This window comes from Rattus norvegicus, chromosome 14 (genome assembly GCF_021556685.1).
Source record: "Rattus norvegicus strain SHRSP/BbbUtx chromosome 14, alternate assembly SHRSP_T2T, whole genome shotgun sequence".
Taxonomy (NCBI): Eukaryota; Metazoa; Chordata; class Mammalia; order Rodentia; family Muridae; genus Rattus; species Rattus norvegicus.
This window is the reverse complement of record NC_141547.1, coordinates 20470858-20494489: the sequence shown is the minus strand read 5'-3', so window position 1 is coordinate 20494489 and position 23632 is coordinate 20470858. Positions and strand designations below refer to the sequence as shown.

The following is a 23632-nucleotide window of genomic DNA, read 5'->3' as shown; positions in this document are numbered from 1 at the left end:
ATGGTGTTGGGGATTTAGCTCAGTGGTAGAGCACTTGCCTAGGAAGCCTTCAAAAAGAACCAAAAAAAAAAAAAAAAACATTATTAGATATAATTCTTTACTTACATTTAAAATTGTCAAGGACCGGATGTCTGAACTAAGCAAAGCTAGAACCCTTCCCTGAGCAGATTCCTGAGAAGGGCTTTACCTTTTCAAAGAACTTGTCCCAAGATGACTGTTGCCTCCTTGTCTAAGGAGAATATTGTGGTTTAGAGATTCACCTTATGTCCTTGGGCACTTCCCAGTATTCTCCAGGCCCTAAGTTTCAGTTCCTGCTTCAATTCCTGCTTCAGAGCTTTAAATGGTATACATTCCTCTCAATAAAGAGAACTTGATAAGGACACTGCTTGGTCTCGCTCCTCTTTCTTGCCCGTTCTCCCGCAGGTATGGGTCCCCCTCGACCCTCACAAATAACTGGGTTCCCACTGGTGGGAGCAAGTGGCGCCCAACCTGGGGCCTGAGGTATGGACTCTCACCGGACAAAAAAAGAAGTTGAGGACCCGGGGTATTTGTCCAGTAACCGATGCAGATAACGTGAATGTAGCTGCATCGATCTGGTGTTCCTTGGCTGCGTGCTCTCACCGCTCATGAGAGAAAGACGTAGCAGGTAAGAGGTTTCTGTCTAATTGAGAATGGGCAAAAAATGTCTAAGGAAGCAGTCTTTATCAAAGACCTTAAGGCTTCTCTCAGGGAAAGGGGAGTAAGAGTTAAGAAAAAGGATCTCGTTAAAATTTTTTTGTCTTTGTGTCAGAATCTTGTCCTGGGATTATTATTGAAGGACCAGAACTTAGCTCCTATACTTGGGACAAGGTTGGAAAGTGTTGAAATGACTTATTGTAAGAAAAAGGATCCAAGGTGGTTCCAATTCAGGAAATAGTGTCTGTGTCTTTGTGTCTTTGTGTTTTGTGCCGGCTAAACTCTGGGTCTGTATTTGCTACTCTGGGTCTCTATTTGCTCGTGAGTTCTGGAGTTCTGGTTTTGCAGTTGCTCCCATTTCGGGCTGAGAGGGAGGCTCATGTCTCAGGAGAGACGCGAATGTGAGGGTAGATGTGCCAGGGGCTCACCGAAAGCGCTGCCCTGGGAGACATCCCAGGAGGTGAGAAGGGACCCCAGGGACAAGTGGGAGATTCCCGTCTATGTGCTGGTGAGGATTCATTGATTCTCATGGATTGGAGAAAAGACCAGCCTTTCCAGCTGACTGTATTTCCAGAGTGGTCTTTGTCTGTGTGTCTTAGGTCTTTGTTTTGTGTTACTTGTGACTTTGACAATGGGAAGATTCTGGTTGGGAAGGAGGAGTTGAAAGGAAAATTATACAGATTTAAGGTTTAAAAATATAAAATTAAAAGAATAAGTTTCAAAATTCACAGACTCAGGGCTAAACACTGTGAAAAGCAAGTCCAGGCAGCCCCGCCCTGCCACTAGGACTAACAGACCATAAAGATAAAGAAAAGGAATTCAGGAACCAACCCAAGTTATCAGGACTGACTCAAACCATCTGGCAGAAGGGCACCTCCCCCAGCTTACTCAGAGTCACACCTTAACCAGATGTCCTTCAAACCCTGATTCGCCCCTAGCTTCTAAAATCCTGTATGCTCCAGTCAACACATACTCTCCTGCTGTGCTGTAATCTCACTGCCATGTTTTAATGAGCCAATCACTTATAGACACGCCAGAAATTAGCTAATTGTGTGTAACCGCGCCAAACCCCCTAGCCTTCCCTATACAAACCCCTGACTTTTGAGCTTCGGGGTCGACACCTCTGTCTCCTGAGTGGGATACTTGTTGACCCGGAGATCCCCGTAATAGATCTCCGTAATAAACCTCGCCTTTGCTTATTACATCCAAAATGGTCTCTCTGTGTCTGGGGTCCGCGATTTCCCAAGACTTGAGTAAGGGTCTCTCTTCGGGGATCTTTCATTTGGGGGCTCGTCAGCGATCGGTGTTTCCTGGGGCGCACCATCCTGAGACTCGAGCTAGGTTCTTTCATTTGGGGGCTCATCCGGGATCTTTGCGACCACCCCAGACTCCGAAGACCCCTTGGAGGTGAGTTGGATGTTCGTCTGAGTGTTTCTGTGTGAGCGGTGCCGCATTTGTCAGTCTGTGTCTGTCTCTGTTTTGGTTCCGCCGTGTGTATGTGTGCGTATATGTGTGTTGGTACCGGTCTGGAATCTCACTCTGGTCAGCGCTTAGAGAGTGGAAGTGGAATCTCACTCTGGTCAGTGCTTAGAGAGTGGAAGTGGAATCTCACTCTGGTCAGTGCTTAGAGAGTGGACGTGGAGTCTCACTCTGGTCAGTACTTAGAGAGTGGAAGTGGAATCCCACTTTGTGCAGCTGCTTTTGCAGTCCGTGAGGATCCTCTGGCCGCGGAAGGGGGGATGCCCCAGTCCTGCAAGTTGCGGCCGTGGAAGACGTTCCACGGGCGAAGAGCGGTCGGGAGAGCCGGACTGTGGGCAGTCAGGAGGTCCTAACTGTGGTTTTCTGGAACCAAGGATACGGAGGGCTCCTTCTACCCAGGAGGGAGTGGACGCTGAATCCCACCCCATCTTAGGTAGCGTTTGGCTTGCTGTATAAGTCCAAATGTGGGCGAGCGTGTCTAAACGTGCTAGTGTCTATTATCTGTGTTCTGTTTCTGTGTTTGGTGTCCTTTTTCTTTGCCATGGGGCAGACTGTGACAACCCCTTTGTCTTTGACGGTGGACCATCGGACGGACGTGAGAGCAAGAGGACACTCTGGAATCCTGTTGGGAGGTAGAATCAGATGGTCCGTCTCATCCCAGAGGCAGCTAAGGTTAAGCTGCAGTTTGGGCCAGGTACTGAAGGTACCAGGCATCTGTGGAAATTGGTTATAGGATACTTTGTCTTGATCTTGTTTGTCTGGTTTGTTTTCTGTGGTATTGTCGAGTGTCTTTTTGGCTTTTGTTTCATTTTTGGACTTTGGACAGACAACTGTGGTTGAAATCTTGGACTGACGACTGTGTTTGAAGTCATGAAACTGTTTGCTTTGTTCGTCAAAGAGTTTTACTTGGATCCCTTGGTGCTTAAGTTAAAAGTTAAAAATAATTTGCTTGAGAAAAATTGTTTTCTGCCGGGGAGTTTTATCTTTCTCTCTAGAGACTCCTCCCCAAGGAGAGATGCCCCAGGTTGGGGGGCAGAGAAGCCCCTAAATTAGTTTCAAAAAGAATCTACAACAAACTGTGAAGAACTTTGTTTTGCCAGCCAAAATTTAGAATTCAGGCTTTGGCTGTGGCCAAGGTCAGGATTAATGTTTTCTTTTCCATGGGCCTTTAGCCCAGTGAGACAGCTTGGTGAAGGACTACTACTGCAGTCCTGGTATTCAGAGACACGGAGAGAGCTATAGTTTTCTCTTTTTTTAAAGGTTGGTACTATAGTATTAACAATCTCTTTATTAGATGTAAGAGACAGGAAGCCCCAGGTGAACTGGTTACAATTCTTTTGTCAGCTGCTTAGTATCTAGCACCCAGGTTCTAACCATCTCTCCATCCTTTTGTTATTAGTTGTTACTAGAAGCCTAGTGTCATTTGGAGGCTGGTTCTCTTGAGAGGCAAAGCCACAAAGCTGACACTGAAGAGAGGTACTCCTTAAGGGAAAATCTAAGTCCAGAGAGACAGCCCGTAACAGATAGGCTGCCCCTCCGCTCGCCTTGCTGTTTCATAGACAAAGCTTGTGCTTATTTTTACAATGGCCTTTTTGTCCAAAAAAGGCCTCCTGGTTTAGCTGTGTGACGAAATGCTATTTGTCCTCTTCAGTGGACCTCTATTCTCTAGATTCCCTTCTTGTTTTCTCACCATCCCACATGAGATGCTTGTTAGTAACTGTTACAGGTCTTCTTTACCACTGAGGAAAGACAGAATCCTACTAGAGGCCAGAAAGAATGTTCCAGACATGGATGGAAGGCCCTCACTCCTGACTGTTGACTTCAATACCCCTGAAGGAAGGGAGTGCTCCGGGTCTGCCCCCAGGTTCCAAGAGTGGGTCTCCGAGGGGCTGGAAAATCCCCCACCAATCTGGTTAAGATAAGGAAAGGATATGAATAGAAAGTTACAGAAATTTAAAGGGTTAAGCTAAGTTGCTGAGAGTTAGTATAAGTTACAGAGAAAATAAGGTTGAAAGAAAAAAAAGAGGTAAAAAGAGCAGGAAGCTAGGGAAGAAGAGACAAAAAGAAGAGGAAGTTAGAGAGCTAAAGAGAGATAAAAGACAAAAGAGGAACATATACTGGCCACAGTAGTTAAGGAACCTAGGAAGACAGTACCTGGCAACAGGAGAGAATTCCTGGCTAAAGATTGGTGTGCCTAATGCAAAAAAAAAAAAAAAGACACTGCATCAGGGACTGCCCCAGAAAGAACAAGAGTAGCCACTGGAGAGCTTCTTGGTCCTAGAGTGCTGGCTATGAGCAGAGATAGAAGGGAAGCCCGCTCAGTTGTTTTGTGGATACAGGGACCCATTGCTCTGTGCTCCTATGCCCCAGTGGGCCAATATCCAAAGACCTTGGGTACAGGGGGCTACTGGCAACAAACAATACTTATGGACTGCCCGAAGAACAGTGGACCTTGGCGTGGGCCAGGTAACCCACTAGTTCATGGTCATCCCTGACTGCTCCTATCCCTTGCTCATGAGAAATTTGCTCTCCAAAATGGCTTGTGTGGACTGAAATAGCTGGGTGGGGCTATGTGTATGCATATCTGCAGACTGTGTATGTGGAGCTTAAGACCTGTCTCAGTGCACCAGTACCTGATGCTGGGAGATGTGTGGCTTAGTGCCGATCTGCCTGGAACACAACGTTCCTGCCTGCTGGGCACTGACAATTATCACCCAATCCAGGATTTAAACTGTGATAGAGTGGCTGATGTTTTGCCTTTGAATAGAACGTCCCAAAAATGGGACCACGGGTCAGCTGCCATGGACTAGATTCTCCACTAGTTGGGGACAATCTGGTCACCTTGCTGCCCAATCCTGACCTGGAGCCACTGCAACATGAGTGTCAAGCACTGGCAGAAGCCATTGGGTGGAGAAAAGACCTCTGAGAATGGCTGATTGACCCCTGCTGAAAGCCGAGGACCTTGTCCACAGACGGGAACAGTTCTCTTCATGAAGGTCAGAGATAAGTGGGTGCTGCCGTGGAGGACAACACAATGTCATCTGGAATGGCTAAACCCCAACCCCCCAGCACGTCAGCGCCGCAGATGTCTTTGCCATCTCTTGGATGCCCTGATGAAGCCACCAACTGTGACTACTATTCATTGCCCAGGATATCAGGAAGAAAGAGATTCAGTGACATGGGGCAGTAACAAAGCAGATTAAGTGGCTTATAAAATGGCTATACAGGAGTCTATTCTGGTTACTGGCCTACAAGAGACAGCCATGGGGAACTGGGATCGGACTAAAGGGATGGCCCCACTTAGAAAATACAATAGAAGAAAAGGCCCAAATTGCTTAAAAGATAAAAAGACAATGGCACACTTGAGGGGAAAGCTATACTCCCCAGAGAACAAAGAAAAGACTCACTTTGCCAAATACAGAAAGGGACTCATTTAGGACATAAAAAGTTTGTCCAAGTAGTTAAGGTATATATAATAGACTTTAAGATTTTAGCCAGAGAGGCAGTAAAAAATGTAAGGTATGTCAGTAAGTGAATGCTTAGCAAGCAAACAGGGCAAAGAGACCTAGAGAGTTTAGTGAAAAGTCGAAGTGAACTTCACTGAGATAAAGCCAGGAAAATATGATCACAAGTATCTCCTAGTGCTTGTAGATACCTTTTCAGGAATAGATAGAAGCTTTCCTCACCAAGCAAGAGATGGCCTCAGTAGTCATCAAGAAGATACTGGAAGAAATCTTCCCCAGGACTGGAGTTCCCAAGGTAATCTGGTCAGAAAATGGCCCTACTTTCATTACCAAGGTAAGCCAGGGTGTGGCCAAGTATTTAGAGGTCGATTGGAAATTACATTGTATCTACAGACCTCAAAGTTCAGGACAGGTAGAGTAAATAGATAAAACTCTAAAAGAGACCCTGACCAAATTGACCATGGAGACTGGCGAAGACTGGGTGGTACTCCTTCCCTCTTGCTCTCTTCAGAGCAAGAAAAACCACTTCCAGATTCAGCCTAACCCCCTTTGAGGTGTTACATGGGGCCTCAGCTCCTCTGACTGTATTAGATGATGTTACTGAACCAACATGTCATAGTAATAATGATTTATATGCCAGGCTAAAAGACCTACAGGTGATACAGAAAGAAATCTGCTCACAGCTGGGGACCCCTGAGACATCTCATCAGTTCCAGGTCGGAGACTCGGCTACATATGATGACACCGAACCCAGATACTCGAGCCTCACTGGAAAGGACCATACCTGGTGCTGCTGACCACCCTGACAGCCGTCAATTCTCAGGCCTCACCAGCCTCAACTAGCTGTTGAGGCTGAGAGCTGGGACCTAGAGGGACACTCAGCATGTTTGCCCTGGGTTCCATCGGGATAGGTGTGGGAATAGGCTTGACTCACACAAAAAGATAGAGACACTTAACAAGGTTGGTTTGAGTCTTGGATCACTCGGTCTCCCTGGATGACTACCCTACTCTCTGCTATATGGCTGGGCCATTACTAATAATTTTCTTGGTTTTAGTTTTTGGACACTGCGTGACAAACAGGTTAATTGCTTTTGTTAAAAATTGAGTGGGCGCTGTGTGGTTGATGGTTCTGATACAACAGTACCAGTCAGTTAGGACAACTGGTGAGACCAAATAGGAGACTTGATATCAAAATTCTAAAATTAGAATTACTTAGTAGAAGAAGAGGGGAATGAAAGGAAAATTGAAAATTGAAAGACTTCTAATTGATGTTAAATTTTATGGATAATAACAAATCCACAATGTCACAAATCCACTATTATAGAAGTTACCACAATGGTTTCAGCATTGTAAAAATTCCTTTCCCTCAACCCACAAAGACTGCCTACCCACTCCTGCATGCCTAGAGGCAATGATACTTAGATTCTCTGTAGATTTACTTCTTTCAAAATGTTCTTTAATTTGAGTCAAATCATATGCAACTTTCCTCCATTGAGGAGTTAGTTAACTAACTCAAATTAATTGTTCATTTCCTTTTGGAAACTGGATGATTCATTATTATGAAATAATAATATATTTCAATAATCAGACAAGACATATTTTACTGTGAACTGGATATATGAAGAGGAAAAAGTACATGAATGTTCCTATGATCAGTTCTTTCTTTATATAATTCTGTAATAGTATGTGGCATTCACTTGTGATTCACAGCCCCACCTCAGCACAAGGAACAAAGGGCCAATATTAGATTATTTATACTCTCTGAAGTCAGATAAAATGCCAGAACATATTTTCTTTTATTTGGCAGCTCTTTGTTTTAAAACACTGTATTTATTTCAAAATGGTCAATTTCCTTTCTTCATCTGAATAAAATACAATTTTTTTCTAATTTAATTTCTTCAATTTAATTAAATGGTGAGGCTTCTAGTCATGAGCTATCAAAAAAAATTGTGCAGACACTAGTCAAATTAGCCTTATGTTTGAACTTTAGCAATGACTGTCCTATAACTAAAAAACTTTAGACTTTTTGGTACTAGGAGAAACTCTTGGTTGTCATGTTTGATCCTGAACTTTTACCAACTGCTTTTTGCTCTTATAACTTTGTCCACTGATGTTAGAAGAAATTGATCTTGTTGTATTCCTAACATGAAAAAATGCCCAAAGTACTATAAAACATCACTTTGCTCTTTGCTTCCTGTAAATAGTTCTAAGAAGCAAGTTAAGAAATGTTGCAGAAAGGGAACACAGGATATCTCATTTGCGTCATTTCATATGCGTCATAGCCTGCTCACACTGGGTAGCCTGCGAACTGCTAACCATAGCCCTTTGGGTGGGGAGCCTAGATCTCAGGATTCCAAACTGAAGCTCCCTCAAGGCCTGAGCCCCAGGCCATGGCTGGCCACATTAAGCATATCCTGGTTTTAAACAAGGAACTAGTTCCTTCTCCAAACATCAGGGCCTCGGGAAAGCCTTGGTTTCCACCAATTCTGACTGTCCTGAGATCATGCAACCAAAAGGAAACCAAAGGCAATAAGACAAATTTGTAGTATCATTCTAATCCTTTTAGTGTTTCTATCTCCAAGTACTGAGACTCAGGTATGATTCCCATATCTAATTACTCCCCCAGATCTTAGAGCCTACAGTGTCTAGGCTCTGGGGCTCAGAAGTAAACTCTGAAGATCAGAAACCTTATACGTAGCTAATCTAAATTCTGGTCCTCTATAACTATACAACTATATAGTGATTTCTACTTTTTAGAGGAACTCCATTTTCTATTATATTTTACTATCATTTAGTAAGTGAATATCTCTTGTTAAAGTCTTTAATTGTATGGTAACCTTAAGAGTTCAATACAGGCATGCCTGGTACTGGACACTAAAACCTATGAAATTATACACATAATGGTATGAACAAAGAGTGTAAGTCACAGCCAGCAAAATTCCTTATTATTTTATTAAGTGTTAACAAAAGACAAGATTTATAAAAATTAGACTATGCCTCTACAATCTTGCTTTAATTTACACATTAAAACTATGTCCTAATCATATGTCCCAAACTATGTCCTATGTTCTATTGCTGGAAAGAGACCATGACCATGGCAACTGTTATAAAGGAAAGCATTTAAGTGGGACTGACTTAGAGTTTCAGAGGTTGCATCCATTGCTGTTATGCAAGAAAGCATGCCAGCATGCAGACAGACATGGGGATGGAGAAGTAGATGAAACTTCTACCTCCAGATCCTCAGACAAAAGGAAAAGAGAGACATTGGGCCTAGTTTCTGGTTTTTTAATCTCCAAACTACATCCCTAGGACATTTCCTTCTAAAAGGCCACATATAGTCCCCAAAGGTCACACCTTGGAATGCCTCTCAAGTAGTCTATTTTATCGTGATCGAGAATTCACATATCTAAATGTAATGGGGTCCATTCAAACCACCATATACTATTAGAGAATCCTTCAAAGAATTCCAAAATATCCTTTAATGAACCCGACACAGGTGATGCTAGAATGCTGTCTTCCTCACAAGCTTGGTTTATTGAGTGGCACACTATACAGTTGTTAGATTAAAGCAATTTTCAGAAAAGTCTGGTTGCCTTAGGTCAGTTGTTAAAGTCCTGCAGCTGCAAAGTAACAAAACACAAATTTGTCTCAACCATTCTCAGAGTGGACTCAAGACCTTTTCAAAACTTTACAAAGTTCACAAAAACAAAAGCAAATATTTTGTGTACTGACTACTAAACTGAATTGCACATGAATGGAATAATGTGTGTATAAGTTATATTAGCCTCCCATACCACAGTAACACCTAGGATCCCTCTAGCATTCCTTATTAGAGAATATACTGTTATGAAAAACCTTATTAGGCCTGAAAGGCTAGTACCTATACTGAAATAGATTTATTTTTTGACATTTTTACCCAAACAATATAATATAATCATTATTTAAGTTTTAGTATATTTTCATTATTATAGTATAATTATAGTCTTTAAGTTTTAACTTGGTTATTCAGTTAACACCATTTCAAACATTAGGAAAAGGAGCTAAATAAATGCAATGTTACTGAGCCATGCAACGGAATAAATCTTATTTAAAAATCTGTAATTCACTTTGTCACCAGATCCAGGCAAGGAAAACTACTACAATGACTTTTCTGTTGTTATTCCACAACCACTGGGAATTGTTCGGATGTTTCTAATTGTAAGAACCTCACTACATAGTCCTTGGAACTTGATCCCAAATTTTGTTTTTGTGTAAAATAAAAGTCTAGTTAATACAATCTAATCCCTATAAGATAAGAAGTCTCCTCCCATCCATACCATATGAACTTATTAGTTTGAAATTTATAACATAAAATGTCATCTGTAGAAAAGAAAGACATAATTTTATATATATTACAGATAAGAAATTTTCAGATTTGTTTCCTGAGTTCAAAACTTCATTTTCTTAGTAATGGTAAGAGACAATATAACCGTAGAATTTTGCTCCTGTATTTAAAAAAAATGATGTTTTGTTTGTTTGATTTGTCTTTGTTTTTGTTTGTTTTGTTTTTTCTAATTCTAAGGCAGAAATCACCCTCTTAGGTTAGTCAGACATCAAATCAGGACTCAATATCTCTGAGTAAGGCTGGAGTTGGGTAATGTTAGACACTTGTGGATGAGAGCATCCACAGACCTTGTCAAGGAACTGAAGTCTTTCCAAGGGAATTTATTGATAAATAGCAAGGTCAGGAGTGAGGTATACTTGCCAAACAGTTCTCATTTCTCCTTTCTCTCTGTGTTATAGATTAACAACACTCACAAGAAGGAATTTAGTAAGGTATTTCCCAGAAATACTTATGATCTACTATTATTTTTTTCTTGGTCTCTCCTAGAAAAGGCAAATAAAAAATGTCTTGCATATTCTATTGCCATGTCAGGAGATCTGAACTTTGTCCTGGAATTCTTAATTATAATTAATTGTAAATACTCTCATTTCCTTCCTAAATTTAATAACACTGCAGGGTCTTAGCAAAGGTATATTTTTGGAAACTATATTGATTTATTTCTAGGTCTTTTATTTTTTATATAGTTACATTATTTTCCACTTTTCTTTTCTCCCCAAAGTCAAAGTTTTGTGCTTGGTTTTGTGTTGTTGGCACAAACAGAAAGGATTTTCAAATATTTGGCATGTCAAATACTAAGACTTTTTATTCTTAAGACTCAAAAACAAAATAGAATTCATTTTTGGCCTTTTGTTCTATCAAACTATACTTCTATAATGTCCTTACTCTTTAACATTGACCTTTAAAATGCAACTCCAGACTTTCAAATCTTTCCCCAACAGGGATTGGCCCTGTAGCCAAAATAATATAAGCAAAGAGGCATTCAAAAATGCAGACAGTAGGGTCTGTAAAGAATGAAGTCAGAATTCACCTTAAAATTCCTCTCTTCTAACCTCTAGCAAAGGTCTCTTCTAGACATTATCTCAGGTATATAAATGTCTCAGGTATGAAGGAAATGTAAACAGCATATCTAACAAATGTGTTGAAGGTCTGTATAGTCAGTCCTATATCTGTGATCTTGGCAGGAAATACACTCTGTTGAAAGGAAGAAAGAAAGAAAGAAAGAAAGAAAGAAAGAAAGAAAGAAAGAAAGAAAGAAAGAAAGAAAGAAAGACAGAGAGAAAGAAAGAAAGACAGACAGACACAAGGAGAAGGGAGGGAGGAAAAGAAAGAAAGAAAAAGGAAGGAAGGGAAAGAAGGAAGGAATAAAGGAAGCAAAGAAAGATGAGGTTGAGAGAATAAATTCCAATGAAATTAGAGGTTTTGGGTCCTGGCTTCCCCCGTTACTTAGCCACAACACGAAATGTAGGAACTTTATTATGCTACCATCTTTTATTTAATTGGCTATTTTATTTATTTACATTTCAAATGCTATACCTTTTCCCTGTTTCCCCTCCAGTTTCCTCTCCTGAAAGCCCCTATCCAATCCCTCCTACACCTGCATCTATGAAGTGCTCCCCTACCAACCTACTCACTCCTACAATTCCGCCCTGGAGTTCCCCTACACTGGGTAATCTAGCCTTCACAGGACAAAGGGCCTATCCTCCCATTGATGTCTAAAAGGCCATCTGCTACTGCATATGTGACTGGATCCATGGGTACCCCCATGTGTATTTTTAATGGTAGTTTAGTTCCTGGGAGCTTTGGGAGGTCTGGTTGGTTGATATTGATGTTCTTCCTATGGGTGCCTCTTTGGTCAGTTATTGGAGCAAAAGTGTTGGTCTCACTTGTAAACTTAGGAGTGACAGTACTCCTTAGAGACCAGCTCTCTCCAGGCAGGCTTTGGGTATGGAGAATTTTACCATAGATTTTTAACTCCAGGGTGCAGATGGAGACCTGAAGGCATATGTCACCATCTTAAGAAGTTATTTAACTGCTGTATTTTTCATAATGAATTCATCTTTGCCATCTTGCATAATCACTTGCTTTTTTTCTACCTATGATGACAATAGTTATGAGAACAAAATAAAATCTTTCAGTTCTGAAAAATGATAAATGTGCTCTACTTTACGCAGTATAGAATTCTCTGACAATTTTTTTCATGGTACTAGAAGGTACCATACAAGGTTCTTTCCAAAGGAGAAAATCAAGAATAATCGCACACTGATACGATACCTATAAATAGCAACAATGACCAGCAGGGTGCAATAACCATAAGAGTACAATAGTGGTACACATATTTTGTGGTTAACCAACAAACAGCTTCTTAGTTCAAGTTAAGGCTCAACCAACAAGAATATGCTTGTTGCTGGATACCCACCTTACAGATCTTGGTGGAGAACCCACAACTGCCATCTTACTAAACCAGTATAACACCTAAACTATGTTCTAAATATTTGCCCTTATACCTACAGGTAAGTGTAGTGCTCACCCTTCATTGGGTAAACTTGTCTTTGCAACAGATTGGAACCATTAAAGGAAGCCAAATTTGATCAAAGTGCAGAGTTGTGGAGGCCATTGACCCCAATACAATAGTAACACAAATTTTGAACTTTGGATCAAGGGCCATTGTGAAAGAAGGGTTAGAAACATCAAATGAACAGGGTGTTTGCTGGATGACCATGTCTCCCAGAAATGTCAGATAGACTATTCATAAAGTCTCACCAATATAGCTATCTATATATGACCTGAAAAAGAAAGGCACCAATAGACATGTTATCGTGGAGTAGGGAAGGTTAGGAGACCTCAAACTTATACAAAGATCTACAACTAAGGAATGCTGAGATTGGGAGAAATCATCTTCTCTGGGGAAGAGCACAACAACTGGTTATCTAATACCAAGCAACCAGCTCTGAAAATATTTACACACAAGTAATATCATGGAGACTTATGTAGGCTGTTCTTCTGTATTTGTACATACATAGATGTGTAACATTATTTTTGAAGAACCCATGAACTTAAGATAAAATAGGAATGAAATAAATGGGAGATGTTGGAGAGACAGAGGGAGTAGGGAAAAAATTAATTATAATCTAAAAATGTTTCAAATATCCAAGCAACATTTAATTTACTTCTAAAAACAAACAGGCATAGTGCTTTCCTTACTTCACAAATTTCCTTTCATTTCTAATACATGGAAAATTTATGTGTATAGCAATAAATTGCTTTGTGGTAAATTTCTTTATAATCTATTATAAACTTTAAATCTATATTTCTAGTTGTAAATCTATATTAAACTTTTGCTTTGTTATGTATTTTATATTTTAATATACCTGTGGTGAACCAAAAATAGACTAAAAGAGTTAATATCTTCTATAGATGCCCCCTCTGGAAAGGTGTGTATGATGGCCATGGGGCAGCCCGGAACATTATCCCTGAATCCATTGCTGCTGCCAAGGCTGTGGGCAAGGTCATCCTGGAGCTGAACAAAAGTTCACTGGTACTGATTTCTGTGTTCCTGACCGCAGTGTATCCACTGTGGATCTGACATGCCGCCTGGAGGAACCTGCCAAGTATGATGACATCGAGAATGTGGTGAAACAGGAATCTGGGGGTTCACTGAAGGGCATCCTGTGCTACACTGAGGACCAGATAGTCTACTGTGACTTCAACAGTGACTCCTACTCTTCCACCTTTGATGGCTGGCATTTCTCTCAATGACAACTTTATAAAGCTCATTTCCAGGTATGACAATGAATATGGCTACAACAACCAGGTGGTAGACCTCATGGCAAACATGGCCTCCAAGGAATAAGAAGCCTTGTTCCACCTACCCATCAAGGACATGAGCAAGAGAGAGGCCCTCAGCTGCTGAGGAGTCCCTGTCCCAATTTGGCCCCCAATACTGAGCATCTCCCTCACAGTTTCCATCCTAGATCCTAAAAATAATGGGGGAGGTGCTTAGGGAGCCCTACTCTCTTGAATACCATTGATAACTTTCGCTACATCCATGAAAAAAGAGTTAATATGTAAACACCATTTAAGCAGTGACAGTTACTGCATTGTTAATAATGGACACCGAATAAGGAATGCTATCATGAAAGTATTAGCTTGGGTAAAGCTGATGAAGAACACATAATATATCAAATGTGACAAATCATAATGGAAAAGAATGTAAAACTGTTTTGTTAAATTTTCAACTCTTCCCTAGTTTAGCAAGGCTCCACAGCTGATGTACCCTGAATGCTGTTGTTTTCCAGGGTCTGCATCCTTGGGTGCAGACAGCCCCCAAGGCTTCACAGCCCGAAGGCACTGCAGCTCAGTAAGACAGCAGCCAGGCATCTGGGAGACATGATGGAGATAAGCTGCAACTATCTTACTGGGTAGACCAGATGAACCTTAAGTTTCAAACCTCCTACCTCATCCTGTGTGTGTACAGAGATCACAGACATGAATCACCACATTTTTCTGGCTAGCTGGCTTCTGTAGCACTTTTTAAAATTGCTTTAACATTTTAATAAAATTGCATCATTTCTTCCTTCCCCTTCCTCCCTTCAAACACTAAAATGTATGGCCCATATTTTTCCAAATTCATGGCCACTTTATCATTAATTGTTGTTGAATAGATATTTGCATATATTCCTATTTCTGTTTGTGTTCCTAAATATGCAAATACAACCTGCACAGTCTGTATGCTACCTATATGTGATTTTTCAGTGCCAACTATTTTATATTAGATAACTAATTACTGCTCTCTTCTCTGGAGAAGCCTATTTCTCCCAGTCTCAGCATTCCTTAGTTGCCTATAGTTCATTTTTAAATAATTTTTATTGGATATTGTATTTATTTATATTTCAAATGTTGTCCCCTTTCCTGGTTTCATGTCCCAAAACCCCCTATCTGTCACCCTTTCCCTTTCTTCTATGATGGTGTTCCCCAACCCATCCACACACACCCTCCTTACTCCCTGCCATGACATCCCCTTACACTGGGACCAAGGGCCTCCCCTCCCATTGATTCCAGATAAGACCATCGTCTGCTACATCTGTAGCTGGAGCCATGGGTCCCTCCATGTGTTTTCTTTGGATGGTGGTTTATTTCCTGGGAGCTCTGGAGGTCTGAAGGTCAGCTCCTTCAGTCCTTTTCCTAACTCTTCCTTTGGAGTTCCCATGCTCAGTCCAATTGTTTGCTGTGAGCATCTACATTTGTATTTGTCAGGCTCTAGCAGAGCCTCTCAGGTGTCAGCTATATCAGGCTGCTATCAACAAGCACTTTTTGGCATCTGAAATAGTCTCTGAATGGCCTTTCCTTTAGTTTGTGCTCCACAGTTTGTCTCCTTATATCTTTTAGACAGGTACAAGTCTGTGTTAAAACTTTGGAGATGAGTGGGTGGCCCCATCCTTCCATTGGGGGCTTTGCCTAACCTCTGGATATGGTCTCTCCAGGTTCTGCCTCCCCTTTGTTGGGTATTTCAGCTAATCTCATCCCAGTTGGGTCCTGGAAGCTCCTTATTTTCCTGGCATCTGGGACTTTCTGGTGGCTATCCCCAGTTCCCCATCTCCCATTGCTCCATATCTCTGTTCAATTTCCTAACCCTCAGGATATCACACCCATTCTTCCCATAACTAATCCTTCCCCTCTCTTTCGCCCAAGACCCTTCCATCTTTTCTCTCCTCTGATTATTTCCAGATACACTGAATCTAAGAGATCAGAAAGTCAGGGAGAGCCTTAAACACATGGACACAGCAGAAAATTTCCTGAAATCAATACCAATGGTTTATGCTCAAAGATCAACATGGACAAATGGGACTTCATAAAATTGCAAAGCTTATATAAGGTAAAGAATACTGTCAGTCAAAAGATTTGGAAAAGATCTTTAGCCTACATCCAATAGAGGGCTAATTTCCAACATATACAAAGAACTAAAGAAGCTAGACTCTAAATAATCTTATTATAAAATGGGGTACAGATCTAAATAAAGAATTCTCAACTAAGGAGTATGTAATGGCTGAGAAGTACCTAAAGAAATGTTCAACATCCTTAGTCAGCAGGGAAATTAAATCGAAATGACCCTGAGATTCCACCTCATACCAGTCAGAATGGCTAAGATTAAAACTTAGGTTACAGCAGATATTGGCGAGAATAGGGAGAAAGAGGAACATTCCTCCATCGCTGATGGGACTGTAAGCTGATATACAACCACACTAATCAATCTGGTGGTTCCTCGGAAAATTGGACATAGTATTTACCACCTGAGCACCTAGCGATACCACTCCTTGGCATATAATACAAAATATGCTCTAACATAAAACAAGGGCACATGCTCCACTATGTTCATAGCAGCCTTATTTATAATAGCCAGAAGTTGAAAACAACCCAAATATCCCTCAAAAGAGGAATGGATACAGAAAATGTGGTACATCTACACAGTGGTATGCTACTCAGCAATTAAAAACAAAGACTTCATGAAATTTCCAGGCAAATGGAAGGAACTAGAAAATATCATCCTGAGCAAGGTAACTCAGTCCCAAAGAATACACATGATATGCACTCACTTATAAGTGGCTATTAGGCAGGTAGCTCAGAATACCCATGATACAACTCACAGATTACATGAAGCTCAAGAAGAAGGAAAGCCTATTGTTCCTCACAAAAGGGTTAAACCCTCTGAGGTTCAGCATTTGCATGTCTATTCATGTTTTTATTATTAAGTTTATGTTTATACAATTTTGCTGATGAGTCTTTATGGGGTAGCCTAACATCCCTAGGAGACATTTTCTCACAGCAATCTCTGGATCCTCTGGCTCTTAACAATCCTTCTGAACCTCTTAAGCAATAGTTCCTAAGCCTTGGGTAGTAGAGGTCTGCTGTAGATGTATCGGTTAGGGCTCGGCTCCACAACTCTTCATTTTGGTAGGTTGTTGGTTTCCATAAATTTTAACAATGTGTAATCTGAAGTCCAAAGAGTTACGCAGAGACAGGTATCTGGGCTGCCAATGGACTAGTTCCTAACAGAGTGCTACTGGCAAAGGAAGGCAGACTTTTTAATTTGGAAATCTGAAGAAACAACTCTAGATATTAGTGATCACATAGGAATCCATTACTCCACCAAATGTCCAAAATTAATTTCAGACAAGTGACTATGAAAGAAGGAAGGGGTCTATGATCTCTACCGTTTGATACAGAGTTTCTCTAATAGTGCCAATTGGGAATGCAGAAAACCCACCTTCTTGATAGACAAGACTCAGCAATGCTACAGAAAGAACAAAACGATGACTTTATAGTCCATTGTCTCTTTATTGTCTTCCTTGTAAGCCACGCATCCAGAATAGCTTAAGTGATGTTGCAGGCTAGGGAGGTTTTAAGCAAAAATATTAGGTTTCAATTCACTAAGTAAATAAAGTTTCTAGAACTGCAAATCGTAAGATACAGAGAGTTCACAAACCATTCTTTGATCCTGATCATCCAGGAAACTTACCAAGTACATCCCTACCTCTTACAGGAGAAATACTGACTTGGAAATTTTTTATTTGAATATCCAGAAAAAGATGACTGCACTCTTAACTGAAGAAGCACAGACAATCTCAAAAATAAGCAACCAAACAAAAAAGTACATGAACAACATCACCACCAATAACAAAAATCCAGAGTATTTGCATCTTTGTGAAAATTTGTAATCCCATACAAGTAAGTATACTTTAGAGCGAAAAGAAATTAATGAGAATTTTTTTTTTGTAAAATGATATCCTTGAACAGATCAGTTGGGATTGATAACCCTGAAGGTACCATTGATCCTCAGGAAGATGAGAGGTCAGGTATTTGATGAAATCAAACAAGGGCATGTGAGGAAAGCAACCAGCCACCAAGTGTGGACCAAAAAAGTAGAATATCAAGGAATTGAGATACTGTATAGCAGAGGAGAGGAGAGAAGTGACCCAGAAACCTTTAGGTTTGAGAGGTGTATAAGCTTATCCTCAGAAAAAAGTTTTCCAAAATTGTAATCCAGGATATTTCAGCTGGTGATTTGTTTAAAAATTTCATTAGTTTAACTGAGAGTGTTTGGGACAAAACCTATACAGTGCCTTCAGAGGGGCACAGTACTATCTCAGGGACAATGTCCCCCATGTCTTCAGTAAGAGTGGAGAGAATGAAGCCTTTCTGAGGAAAGGCAAAAGCACTGGAAGAAGAATCTTCAAGCACAGAGATAAAGGAAGGATCCTTCACCAAGCGCTGTATCATATGGCAGTAGATAATGATTCAGCTATATGGAGGACTCTCTTGATGTGAACAGCTTCCAACTTGAAACCATTTTGTGAAAACACACCTTTGTTGTTTTTTTTTATTATTTATACAGTGTAGAGACTTTGAAGGTTCTGTATTTTATACTGGATAGCCATTTTAGCTATAAAATGTTCCTTACTCCAATGATACAGCAGCACATTAAAGATGGCATTCAGTTAATGGAGAGGTCCTCAGTGGTATGACATCAGGGGATCCTGGGTGTTTTTGCAGATAACAGGACAGTGCAAAATAAATGATTCTAGTTGCATAAACGTTTTCAAGGGATTGCCTCTTGGGGGCAGAGTACTAGTGACATTCCTATTATTTAATGGTGGTGTTTTTGTATTTTTTTCTGTAGAAAACTTAAATATGGGATGTAACTTACATGAAAAAATGCTCTTTTGGAGGGAGTGTATAAGGATAATCTTTTTTGCCCTGTGTGAAGATGGTTGTCTTTATCAAATGCTGATTTCTATACCAGCAAAGGGTTGACTGGCAAAGACAGGCTAGACTTAGGAATTGTTATTTTTATGAAGCATCAACTGTATTGGTGTAACATTTTTTCTAATGGTTTGTAAACATTTGTACATATTATCAACCATCATCTTCTGATTGGTTAATAAAGATCTGATCAGCCAATTGACTGAGCATAAGAAAATAGGTGGGTCTTTCTAGTTGGAGTTGGAGAATCCTGGGGAGATGAGGGGGGAGAGAAGGAGAGAAAAAGGGAGAGAGGGAGTTGGTGAAGAAGGAGGAGGAGGAAGAAGAAGAGGAAGAGGAGGAGGAAGAGGAGGAGGAAGAGGAGGAGGAGGGCAGGGAGCAGGAACAGGATTATCTTCAATGAAATAAAGATGACAACTATGAGGAGTGAAAAGAAGAAATGGCTATGAGGCAGAGGGTCCAGGAGGACTCAGGCGGAACTGGTCACCAAGTGACATACATGAGGATACACAGGAAGCAGAGCAAGCCACGGGGAGACTCAAACTGCAAAAAAACTTGGGGACCTATAGTTTGGGATGTAGATAGCTTAGAAAGTTAGAATAGCTCAGAACCTGCCCAGTTTAGGCTTGCAGCTTATTAACAAAAAATACCATGTGTCTGCGACAGTTGCTCAGGAGCTAAAACAGTTAAAGTTTTCACTATTTCCTTGCATTTAAAACAAACAATGGTTTTAGTTAATATGAATGGTGTATTGCTATACATAAAATATAGTTTTAGACAATTTAAAAGCACATGTAGTGACATATGTTCTATGGGTTGATAAAAGTAGAAAAATTAAAACCAGGGCATGTTCAAACAATAAACTATGTCTCTTTGCACCCATAAAGAAAAAAAGATAATTCCATAGGACAGTAAGAATAACAAAAGTATTTTTCTGTTATAATGTGACCCATGTGTCCTTTAAAACTATAAATCAAAGCCACTGCTTCCTTATGGTTCTTTTTCCAGAGTAGGGTATTGCATTAATGGGAAGATTAATTAAAACAAGTATTGTACATAGGAATTAGTAAATACTTCCTTGAAGTTTCAGGAATGGGCATAGGAAGGCTGGATATTATATCAAAGGATATAGGTAACATTTCTGGGAATGATGTGTTGAATGTTACTACTAGTTGTAATATGTAGAGTGAAATCTTTAGAATAAAGTAGGCATGTCATAAGAAGGGGTATGTATGTAAATAAATACCCATTGAAAGAACCTGAGTTGAGAATATTTAAATAAAAGGAAGTATAACTTTTCAAAACAAAAAATATTCTAAGTGAAAGTTAAGTACCTTAAGAGATGTGTAGAAAGGTGCTGTATAGCTTTCTTGTTCCCATTGTACAGAGGCATAAACAAGGAAGCATATCTGGGGAAATCATGGGGAAGGTTGCCTACTGGGTTAATAGGCCTAGGATGGTACACCATAAGGCTTCTTCTTAGAATATGGTGCAAAGGAGGATTTGTGCAGAGATTCAAGTTGAGAATGAGCCAGACCTCAGAGTCCTGGGAGAAGAAAGAAGTAAAACAAAGTTCATTCTTGAACTCTATTCATACTGACCATTGGAACAGACCATCAAGCCAATCATTTACTAGGCAAAGAAATGCAATTTGGCAGGGTAGAATGAGCTTGTCATAGGTATTAAACACAGTATTACCCAAGCTTTACAAAGCAGTGTCCTTTTATTCTGTGCCATGTTCGGGGAATACACAAAGGTGAAGAAATATTTTTTGTGTTTTGTTTGCAGAATTACATGTATTAGGCCACATTCAATATTGTCCATAGTGTAACAGAATTTTCAACATATTGATATGAGGAAGAAAATATTCGTTATCTTTATCCGTTGCGTTGGAAGTTTACAGTGTTCTTTGGTACGTGCAAAACAAAAAGGGAAAATTATTGATTGCTGACTAATGATCTTGTCAGTCTGCATATCTTCAGCTGAGTGACATGGTATAATTATATTAGCTAATTATATTAGTAATACCCTTATGTTGTATATAGCAGAATATTACAAATATTTATATATTTCTAAGTTTTCTTGTCAATAGAGAAATCACATATGCTATTTCAACATTTGTAAGAGAAACATTGGCTGAAGAAGTGAGCATTGAGGTATGAGGAGCTGGGAAGTGCTTCGTGTTCCCTCTAGTCCCTAGTGAGCACATACTGCCTCCCCTGCCCAGTGCTAACCCCCAAATTTGGCTCAAGTATGGAAGAACTTGAGCAAGTTCTTGGACAACTTTGAACATGACAGAGGCATATAACTTTGAATTAATTCCCTTAGACCCATATTTTTCAAAATACATGATAAGGAAATATTTATAGAGGGTTATTTAGGGAGTTCATTTGACTTCTTTCTCTAAATATTTAATATGATTACCATGGAACTGAGCTATGAAGTTAGAGCTGTGGAAACACTGCATCTTCTCACAAAGCATAATGGAATGGTTTAGATTTTCAACTCTACCTGGAAGAGAACTTTAATTCATGGAGACTTGGAATAATCTCTTTAAAAGTTTCAAGTTGTTTATTGAATGTATAAAGCAACCATTGCACAATGTCCCATAGTCAAATAAGCTATCACAGTTGTTTAAGAAATAAACAAACACCTTTTAGAAATTTCATCTTTTTTTATCTAACACTGTTGGTGAGGATTTCTAGCCTTAGGAACACATCTCAAAAAGTGACTGTTTCCACTGACACATGACTAAGGAAGTAGACATTCCATCAGGCAGCTTTAACCAGTTATAAGGAGGAATTTGTGTACAGTCCTTACAGATTATTTTTGTTCACTTTCTTGAACATTTGAAGTAAGTCAGAATCACAATAGCCAAATTTCCCTTTAAGTGAGTCGAAGGGAAGACAGTCTCTGGCCTCAGCATAGAAAAGGCACAATGTTTTATACGTACCAAAGAACACTGTAAACTTCCAAAGCAACTGATAAAGATAACAAATATTTTCTTCCTCATATCAATATGTTGAAAATTCTGTTACACTATGGACTATGTGGAATGTGACCTAATACATGTAATCGTGCAAACAAAAAACATGAAAAAATATTTCTTCACCTTTATGTATTCCTGAACATGGCACAGAATAAAAGGACACTGCTTTGTAAAGCTTGGGTAGTACTGTGTTTAATACCTGTGACAAGCTCATTCTACCCTGCCAAATTGCATTTCTTTGCCTAATAAATGATTGGCTTGATGGTCTCTTCCAACGGTCAGTAAGAATACAGTTCAAGAATGAACTTTGTTTTACATCTTTCTTCTCCTAGGACTCTGAGATCTGGCTTATCCTGAACTTGAATCTCCACACAAATCCTCCTTTCCATCACATCCTAAGATGGGTTGAACCTCTCTGAGGACAACATTTTCTTCTATCTGCAAATATAACATACTATTTTTAATAATGTTGGGAATTGGTGCCTGCCCATGGGATGGGTCTCAAGATAGGCTGGATTTTAGTTGACCGTTTCCGGTCTTTCCTCCATCCCCCAAGCCCACAGTTCTTATAAATAGGATAAATTTGGGGAGGCTAAATAGTCATAAGGGGTAGATGGAAGGAGGGACCTGGGAGGGAAAAGAATGGAGAGGAGAATGGGTGGGTTCAGGATCAGGTGTGGGGAAGGACAAGACAGATGGCCAGATAGCCATGAAAATGAATGGAAATCTACAACTGACGAAGGTGAGGTGGTGTGTGGGGGCATCTCCAGGATGAGACAGAGACCTGGGATAAGAAAGGCACCCAAGAATCAAAGGAGGATATCTTACCTGTAATTCCTTTCATTGGGGGATATGGAACTTGAAGAGGCTACCTCCTGTAGGAACCCACTGAAACAGTGGAAGCACCAAACACCCACAAAACTTTCAACTCTCTTCATCTTCTTATTGTCAGATTTGTCCAATCTCAAATAGTAAAGTAATGGTAAAAACAAACTAAATTATTACCTCTATATTAAAAATTTAAGACTAATACGTACATGTAATGCTACATATACACACATATATAGTTATTTTACAAATTCATGGAAAACACATATGTTATTTTTAATACATAATGTTCAAAATAAAGATATGTTCTACTCTAGAAATAATCAGTCATTCATTCTATAATTTCATATATGTGTGTGTGTGTGTGTGTGTGTGTGTGTGTGTGTGTGATGGATTCCTAAATGTTTAAATACAACTGTTTAATTCACAATGTTTCTTTGTGTTTTCCAGGGTGATCTCTTTGTGTTGTATAATCCATAGGATATTTCCCTGGGAAAGAATATTTCTCCTCTCTCAGCATTCTTTAGCTTGATCTGACAAGAATGCCTCCTCTCTGAGGACTGGATTTTATGATAACTCAAGGTGCTTCCAGATGAGCTTGCAAAGCTAGGACACCTATGAAGCACAACCAACAGCTAGACATGATAACCTTGAGGGTGCAGCATTAATATGTATGTCTTGTTGGTCACCAAACCTTTTTAATTGGGTTTAAGGCTTCCGCAACAGGAGGGAAACTGCAACTGGTATTGGAATCCTAGCCAACCAACTAACCAGGGATAGTAAACTCATGGATCTCAGAGGAGTAGCTACAGTCACTATACTAAAACTGCATAATCCTTAAATGTATTCTAAACACTTGAACTTATATCAACAGATACATGTAGTCCCCATATTTTATCAAGAAAACTGCCCTTTGCCATAGATGGATAATCATTACCAAAAACCACGACCAACCAAAGTACAGAATTATGGACCACAGGCACAATAGATACATGCACAAAACAACTCACATCTAAAGTTCAGTGAAATTTTTAAAACATGTTATCAGAAATATTA

The 23632-nt window shown here is 39.9% G+C and overlaps 1 long non-coding RNA gene across 12 annotated transcripts; it reads left to right on the top strand.

Moving 5' to 3' along the window:
• Nucleotides 1-575: 575 nt before the first annotated feature.
• LOC148001268 (uncharacterized) lies at nucleotides 576-23373 on the top strand. Of its 12 annotated transcripts, XR_015636949.1 has the most exons (9): nucleotides 5420-5913; nucleotides 6259-6578; nucleotides 9736-9815; nucleotides 10401-10433; nucleotides 13566-13782; nucleotides 14298-14420; nucleotides 15727-15874; nucleotides 17580-17724; nucleotides 22081-23373. It is a non-coding gene; the product is annotated as an uncharacterized LOC148001268 (long non-coding RNA). The 12 variants fall into 12 exon arrangements; XR_015636948.1 differs by lacking the exon at nucleotides 10401-10433 and having other exon boundaries at nucleotides 5757-5913; nucleotides 17540-17724; XR_015636947.1 differs by lacking the exons at nucleotides 5420-5913; nucleotides 10401-10433 and having other exon boundaries at nucleotides 5954-6578.
• Nucleotides 23374-23632: the final 259 nt, after the last annotated feature.